General features: G+C 44.7%; 1 non-coding gene across 1 annotated transcript; it reads right to left on the reverse strand.

The window, feature by feature from the left end:
- Positions 1-5,941: 5,941 nt before the first annotated feature.
- On the reverse strand, positions 5,942-6,156 carry LOC129463390 (small nucleolar RNA U3). Its single transcript, XR_008651161.1, has one exon. It is a non-coding gene; the product is annotated as a small nucleolar RNA U3 (small nucleolar RNA).
- Between the last annotated feature and the right edge of the window lie 2,426 nt (positions 6,157-8,582).

Raw genomic sequence — 8,582 nt, forward strand, 5'->3', positions numbered from 1 at the left:
GGTCAGGAGTTCAAGACCAGCCTGACCAACATGGTGAAACCCCATCTCTACTAAAAATACAAAATTAGCCGGGTGTGGTGGCACAGGCCTGTAATCCCAGCTACTTGGGAAGCTGAGGTAGCAGAATCACTTGAACCCAGAAGGTAGACATTGCAGTGTGCCAAGATCATGTCATTGCACTCCAGCCTAGGCAACAAGAGTGAAACTCCATCTCAAAAAGAAAAAAAAAAAAACAAAAAAAGAATACCCATTGTTGCTCACTGCTGTGTGGCCAAGGCTAAGCCCAATGCCTAGGGCAGAGTAGGTGCTCAATTAATATTGGATGAATGAATGAATGCACAGTGATTAAGTGGCTATATATCTTCTCTGGGCTTCTGAAGGCTAGGAAGTTCAAGAGCGAGGGGCTGTCATCTGGCAAGGGCCTTCTTTCTGCACCAACCCATGGTGAAAAGCAGAAGGTCAAGAGAAGGCAAGAGAGTGAACCCCTAGACTCAAGCCCTTTTTATTTATTTATTTTTATTTATTTTATTTATTTATTTATTTTGAGATGGAGTCTCGCTCTGTCGCCCAGGCTGGAGTGCAGTGGCGCAATCTTGGCCCACTGCAAACTCTGCCTTCCAGGTTCACGCCATTCTCCTGCCTCAGCCTCCTGAGTAGCTGGGACTACAGGCGCCCACAACCACGCCCGGCTAATTCTTTGTATTTTTAGTAGAGATGGGGTTTCACTGTGTTAGCCAGGATGGTCTTGATCTCCTGACCTCATGATCTGCCTGCCTCAGCTTCCCAAAGTGCTGGGATCACAGGTGTGAGCCACCACGCCCGGCCTATCTATCTATTTATTTATTTATTTATTATTTTTTGAGATGGAGTCTTGCTCTGTCGCTCAGGTTGGAGTGCAATGGCGTGATCTTGGCTCACTGCAACCTCTGCCTCCCAGGTTCAAGCAATTCTCCTGCCTCAGCCTCCCGAGCAGCTGGGATTACAGGCATCTGCCACCAGCCTGGCTAATTTTTGTATTTTTAGTAGAGACAGAATTTCACCATGTTGGCCAGGCTGGTCTCGAACTCCTGATATCAAGTGATCTATCCGCCTCAGCCTCCCAAAGTGCTGGGATTACAGGCGTGAGCTATCGCGCCCAGCTCAAGCCCTTTTTATAATCAACATTAATCCATTCATGAGAAATCCTCATGACCTAAACACATCCCCCTTAGGCCCCACCTCCCAACACTGCTCCATTGGGGATTAAGTTTCCAACATATGATTTTTGGGAGACACATTCAAACCATAGCGTTTCTGCAGGCCTTTACAAAGCCAGTAGGTCCAGTGCATGGTGCCCATAAAAAGGCACAGTGACACCTGAGGCAGCTTTTCCAAAGCCATCCAGGGTAGAGGGGGAGGCACCTGGCTGTGGGAACTTCCATATTGCCACAAAAGCCCTTGGGAGTCATCCTGACATGCTGCAATGGTGAGCACGTAGTGCTGGGCTCAGCATGGCAGATATCCACCTGCAACCTGGGCACTAAATATAGCCCATAACAAAGCCTTCTTTGCCTGGAACCTGCAGAGTTGGCTTATTTGGCTGGAATTGCTACAGAGAGAAGCTCTGTTAAAACGAATTGAGAACTGGCTTCTCCCCGTAATTCTAGGATGCTGAGATTCATAATTAGACAACGGATCTTTCCTGCCAGCAACACAACATTGCTGGCCTTAGTCACTGATGAATCCTCCAGGTTGGTTGCTTCAGGTGTTGAGGAGAGGCCTGGTGTAGGTGTCCAGAGAATACTCGCATTTTCCAGTGTCCCAACGAAGTAGGATTTTTCTCCCCAGTGTTCTGTTCCTTAGTTATGGACTGACTGTGTCCTCCCACTGGGATACATATGTTGAAGCCCTAACCCCCAGGGTGACTGTAATTGGAGATAGGGCCTCTAAGGAAGTAATTAAGGTTAAATGAGGTTCTAAGGTGGGGCTGTGATCTGATAGGATTCGTGTCCTTATGAGACCAGAGAGTTCACTCTGTCTCCTCACTTGCACAAGAAAGAGGCTAGATGAGCACACAACATGATGGTGGCTGCCTACAAGCGAAGAGGAGAGGCCTCATCATAATAAATACTACCTTGCTGGCACCTTGGTCTTGGACTTCTAGCCTCCATAACTGTGAGAAGTAAATTTCTGTTGGTTAAGCCACCAGACTGTGGTATTTTGTTATGTCTGAGCTGACAAATATACTTAGCACCTTGCTTCTCTGGTCTTTGAACCAGCATTACCAAGCCCAACTCCCGGCTTACCCAACCAGAGTCTGCATCGCAACAAGATGCCCAGATGATTCAGAAGCACTGCTTATGAAAATGTGTTGGGCTCCTGGGAGGGTCTGATTGGGCTAGCAGTCATTTCCTCTTCAGTGTGAATCAGTGAGCCTAAGCGGAGGTGCTGAACACTTCAGGCTGGGAAAAGAGAACACTGTAGAACTAAAAATAGCTGGCCTTTCAGCTTTGCTAAAGAGGAGTCTTGCATGACTCGACTTATGGGTAGTCCAGGGCTCTGAACTCAGTTGGTCTAGCTGTGTATATATGGTGGTGGGGAAGTCTTTTAATGTCCTTCAGTTGATATAGGGATATGATTTGTCCCAAAGAACGGGTAGTGATGCATCCTGCATTGTTGAAGAACTGATAACAGATTTAGACTTCTCTACTTTTCATATCTACATGCCTTGGGTGACTGTTGGCTTTGGAGAATTTAATTCCATTTACCAACTCTAATCAACTGGTAATGGCCACTTGGAATGCTGCGCTGAGAAAGAGCCTAAGGCCTCCACTGGTATCAGTGAAAAATAGGACCTTGATGAATTAGCATTGTTGGCCAAGAGCATGGGATGAGGGTAGGGGGACTACCTGGTATCTGTTAATTCCACTCTGGGGCAAAAGGCACTTACAATTGGTACAAGAAATAATTAACCAAGTAATTAGGTCTGATTCTGCCTGCTATTATCATTTATTTATTTGCCATTTTTTGGTCATCTATTTATATAAATAACATTCCTGACTTTACTCATAAAGGAAAAGTAAGCAAAAATAACTAGAAAAAATCGTGGAAAAGAAGAGTAAGTAGAGGGAATTAGCCCAACCAGAGAGTACCATAATTCACTGATTCTGTTTCCTGTTTGTTGTTGTTGTTGTTGTTTTCACAATTAAACATCTCTGAAATTGAGGTGTGTCTTACATCCCTGTCATCGAGGTGACAGTCATGACGCAGTTGTCCTCACCTGTCCATATACACAGCGCCAGCCAAGATTGTTGGAAGCTTGGAAGAAGCCCTGGAGACAATCGTAGGGCACTCTTTTAAAAAATGCTGTACCATCAAATGAGCCCTCTTGAAGGCACAGAGAACAATGTTGTTTGGAAAAACAAGAACATCAATGGTCAGAATCAAAATAAGATTCAGAAGAGATAAGCTCTGAATATGAAGAAATTTTAGGACTACTGTCAATTCAAATTTTGCTTATATTTTTAGGTTTTTGTTTTTTGTTTTTAGCAGAGCCTTGCTCTGTCGCCCAGGCTGGAGTGCAGTGGTGCAATCTCAGCTCGCTGCCACCTCCGCCTCTCACACTCAAGCGGCCCTCATGCCTCAACCTCAGCTGGGATTGCAGGTGCGCACCACCAGCTGGGCTAATTTTTGTATTTTCAGTAGATTACATCTGGGATTACAGGTGTGAGTCACTGTGTCCAGCTTCATTTTGCTTACATGTTTAAATGTATGTCCAAGTGTCATATATGATAAACTTCTACGTCTACGTGAGTCTAAAGCTTATGTAAGTCTTATAGAAGTTTAAGTCTATAGGTTTATATACAGTTATTCAAAGAAGGTGCATTGGTAGAGACAGGAGTCCTGCTGTGTGTTCAAGGAACAGAAGGAAGACCAGAGTGCCCAGCAAGAGTGGATTCATGGAAGAGGTAAAGATCCAAGAGTTAGCTAGGGACCATGTCAGGTAGGTTTTAGGGGCTTCTGTGGGACTTTGGGAACCACTGCAGGTTTTGCACAGAGGAGGACATGATCAGACTTACATTTTAAAAGCATGGCTCTGGCTGATGAGGGGAGAGTGGACCTGGGGTCAGGGGGTGAAATAAGGGATGCCATAGAAAGATGGGTTAGGAAGCTATTTCCATAGCCCGGAGAAAGACAGATGATGGGACAGGGAGCTGGTTCAACTCTGGGTCTATGTGAGAACTGAGCTGACAGGGCTTAATAGGAGTGGATGTCACAAAGAAGAGAGGAGTTGGCCGGGTGCAGTGGCTCACGCCTATAATCCCAACACATTGGAAGCCTAAGACTGGCTGATCACCTGAGGTCAGGAGTTCTAGACCAGCCTGGCCAACATGGCGAAACCCCGTCTGTACTAAAAATACAAAAATTAGCCATGCATGGTGGCAGGTGCCTGGAATCCCAGCTACTCGGGAGGCTGAGGCAGGAGAATTGCTTGAACCTGGGAAGTGGAGGTTGCAGTGAGCTGAGACTACGCCATTGCCCTCCAGCCTGGGTGACAAGAGTGAAATTCTGTCTCAAAAAAAAAAAAGAGAGAGAGAGAGAGGAGTCATCAAAGACATGGAGTTTTGAGCTATAGAGAGAATGGAGCTACTGTTTCCTGAGAATGTTGTGGTGGCAGCAGGTTCTGGGGAGCAGCAGGAGTTTGGGTTAGGAAGTGTTATTTTCAAAATGCAGATTAAGCTTCCAAGTGGAGCCCCTGAGAGGACAGTGGCTCCATGAGTCTGTAGTTCAGGAGAGGGTGCCAGGCTAGAGATACAAATGCCACATTAGTTTCAGCCCAAGCTGATATGGAAGCCCTGAAGCCGATGAAATCAGCGTGGGACAAGAGAAGGAAAATGTGTCATGATAGAACAGCAGGGGACGCCACGACAAAGAGGAGGGGAGGGGAAGGCAGGAGGTGCTAGAAAAGGAGGCTGAGAAGGAATGGCCAGAGACATAGGGAAGATAAAGCGAGAGATCCATGTACCAGAACAGAAATCCCAGAAATAGGCCCAAATGCAGAAGTTATAGGAATATAATGTGCACGAAAGGCAGCATTTCAAACCAGGAAGGAAAGAGGAATGATTCAATATATGGGGTTGCCCTCTGGTAAAAAAATGAAGTTGGATTAGTATATGTTTCAAATGTGTCCAGTATCTAAATGTATAAATAAACAAAATTTAAAAGCACGTACTAGAAGAAACCATAAGGAAATGAATTTTAGTAATCTTTTGTTGGTGTAAAACAACCTAGAAAGCTATAAAACAGTGGTACATGATAACATAATAAAGACTATCTGCATGGCAAACTATCTTCAAAAAAGTCAACAGACAAGTGACAAATTGGGAAAAATATTTACGACTCATATAGGGCTAAGTGCTATCACATTTAGAGGTTCTAAATCAACAATGATCATGATAATAACAAGAATAAAAGAACAATAAGCCAATAAAAACATGGGTAAAGATTGTGCACCAACCACTCAAGGAAAGAGAAATACAACCAGCTTTAAGTCTCTGAAAAGATGCTCAAACTCACTCACAGTAAGAGAAATGCAAATTAAGGCCGGGCGCGGTGGCTCACGCTTGTAATCCCAGCACTTTGGGAGGCCGAGGCGGGCGGATCCTGAGGCCAGGAGATCAAGACCACGGTGAAACCCCGTCTCTACTAAAAATACAAAAAATTAGCTGGGCGTGGTGGCGGGCGCCTGTAGTTCCAGCTACTCGGAGAGGCTGAGGCAGGAGAATGGCGTGAACCCGGGAGGCGGAGCTTGCAGTGAGCCGAGATTGCGCCACTGCACTCCAGCCTGGGCGACAGAGCGAGACTCCGTCTCAAAAAAAAAAAAAAAGAGAAATGCAAATTAAAACTACACAAGAAAGCAGCTTTCACCAACAGATTTTTTTTTTTTTTTTAAAGAAGGGAAATCACTCAGGCTGCATCTTCTCCATCTTACTCTGCTGGAGGGAAATGAATGCCTATCAATGCCAAATGGCAATTGCAAAGCAACACCAAGACCAGCTTCACGTTCAGGAGAGAAGGTGCCTCCTCCTGGTGGCTTCCAGTGCTCTACCTGCGCAGAGAAACTTCTCTAGTTTCTTCTAGAACTTCTATAGAAATGATCCCTGAAAGTACAGTCTTCAACTGAAGTGTTGTGTTTTTTTTAAATTAAGGTCTTATAAAACATTGTGTTGAGGAGAGTAAGGCTTCTCGTTCACTCCAGGTGGGGGCTTATGTAAATTGTAAAATCTCTGTGGAGGGCAATTTGGGCAACGTCCATCAAAATTATAAATGGGCCAGGTGAGATGGCTCACACTTGTAATCCCAGCACTTCGTGTTTTTCTTTCTTTCTTTTCTTTTCTTTCTTTTTTTTTTTTGAGATGGAATCTTGCTTTGTCACCCAGGCTGGAGTGCAGTGGTGAGATTTCTGCTCGCTGCAACCTCCCCTCCCAGGTTCAAGCTATTCTCATGCCTCAGCCTCCCAAGTAGCTGGGATTACAGGCACACGCCACTGTGCCTGGCTTTTTTATATTTTTAATAGAGACAGGATTTCACCACGTTGGCCAGACTGGTCTCAAACTCCTGGCTTCAAGTGATCCGCCCACCTCAGCCTCCCAAAATGCTGGAATTACAGCCTTGAACCACCTGCCTGGCCTAATCTCTGCAGCTTGGGAGACCAAAACCAGAGGATATCTTGAGCCCAGGAGTTTGAGACCAGTCTGGGCAACATAGAGAGACCCCCATCTCTACAAAAAATTTTAAAATTAGCTGAGCATGATGGTGCATGCCTGTGGTCCCAGCTATTTGGGAGACTGAGGAGGGAGGATCTCTCCAGAGTTTGAGGAAGCAGTGAGCCATGATTGTGCCACTGCATTCCAGCCTGGGCAACAGAGAAAGACCCTGTCTCCAGAAACAAAATTACAAATCGACAGGCCTTTTGATGCAGCATTTCTCCTTCCAGTAATTTACCTACCCAGGTAAGGAAATGACACATGTATCAGGTTATTTGTTTTAGGATTTTGTTTGTTTTTTAATAAATTCTATTTTGAAAAATCTGAAACTTACAGAAAAGTTGCAAGTATGGTTCAAATAACTTTTTTTTCCCTGAATTATTTGAGAGTAAATTGCTGACTTCATACTTCTCACTGGGTAAATACTTTAGTGTATATTTCTTCCAAATAAGGATATTCTCCTTTACAACCAAAACACAGCCATTAAAATCAGGAAACTAACAAATATGGTAAAGGAGAAAACTAGAATAAAACCTGGGATGTTGAATTGGAATTGCGGCTACGGGTGTGAACTCATGATTTCCCATATGCAGTGAGATAGAAAGAAATGTAGATATAAATGTGTGTGTGCACATGTGTGTTCCTCAGCTCCGTCCCCTAAGAACACCTCGAAACAGTGACACCCTAATAGCAGTGAGCACATCTAGGGACCAGGTCTTGGTTTTTGAATACCATTTTTCATAAAAGGAATGAGAGCTCCTTGGAGAAATGGCTGATTCCAGGGCTGGATCAAGACAAGTATAAGGTGAGCCCAGAACCTTTCTTTAAGATTATGATGATGTTTTGAAGCTATTACTAGTTCATTCAGTTCTTCACCAGTATTAAAATTATTTTTCCCAGCACTTTGGGAAGCCGAGGTGGGAGGATTGCTTGAGTCCAGGAGTTTGAGACCAGCCTGGGCAACATAGCAAGAACTCCATCTCTTTAAAAAATATGAAATAAATAAAATACACTGTTTTTTAAAAATAACAACACTTAACCATAAACTTAGTGTTTACTATGTGTTAGGCACTTTTTGACATTATTTTGATTAATCCTTACAATAACTTTAAGAAGTAGATTATCCTACCTTATATGTAAGAAAACTGAGGCTTACCAGTAACTTGACCTAGTGTAGTTGACCCATCTTGGGTTCCCCACCTGCCTCACGCTGATTTCCCTTTCCCGGCTGTGTACCCCATCCTCTGGCGTCCCTGGCAGCCTGCCCTGTACCATGCAACTGTACCCTGTAGCCTTAGCTGGTTGGCCAATGAAGGAATTTTTTTTTTTTTTTTTGAGGCAGAGTTTTGTTCTTGTTACTTAGGCCGGAGTGCAGTGGCAAAGTCTCGGCTCACTACAACCTCCGCCTTTTGGGTTCAAGTGATTCTCCTGCCTCAGCCCCCCGAGTAGTTGGGATTACAGGCACCTGCCACCACTCCCGGCTAATTTTTGTATTTTTATTAGAGACAGGGTTTCACCATGTTGGCCAGGCTGGTCTCGAACTCCTGACCTCAGGTGATCCACCCGCTTCGGCCTCCCAAAGTGCTGGGATTACAGGTGTGAGCCACTGTGCCTGGCTCGACCAAGGATTTTGATACTTGAACCAAGCTGGGTCAAACAGTCTTGAGACAGATGAAAATGTAAGACTTAAACTAGAGACCGGACACAGTGGCTCACACCTGTAATCCCAGCACTTTGGGAGGCCAAAGGGGGTGGATCACCTGAGGTCAGGAGTTCGAGACCAGCCTGACCAACATGGTGAAACCCCATCTCTACTAAAGATACAAAAAATTAGCC

Source organism: Symphalangus syndactylus, chromosome 14 (assembly GCF_028878055.3).
Source record: "Symphalangus syndactylus isolate Jambi chromosome 14, NHGRI_mSymSyn1-v2.1_pri, whole genome shotgun sequence".
In the NCBI taxonomy this organism is placed as follows: Eukaryota; Metazoa; Chordata; class Mammalia; order Primates; family Hylobatidae; genus Symphalangus; species Symphalangus syndactylus.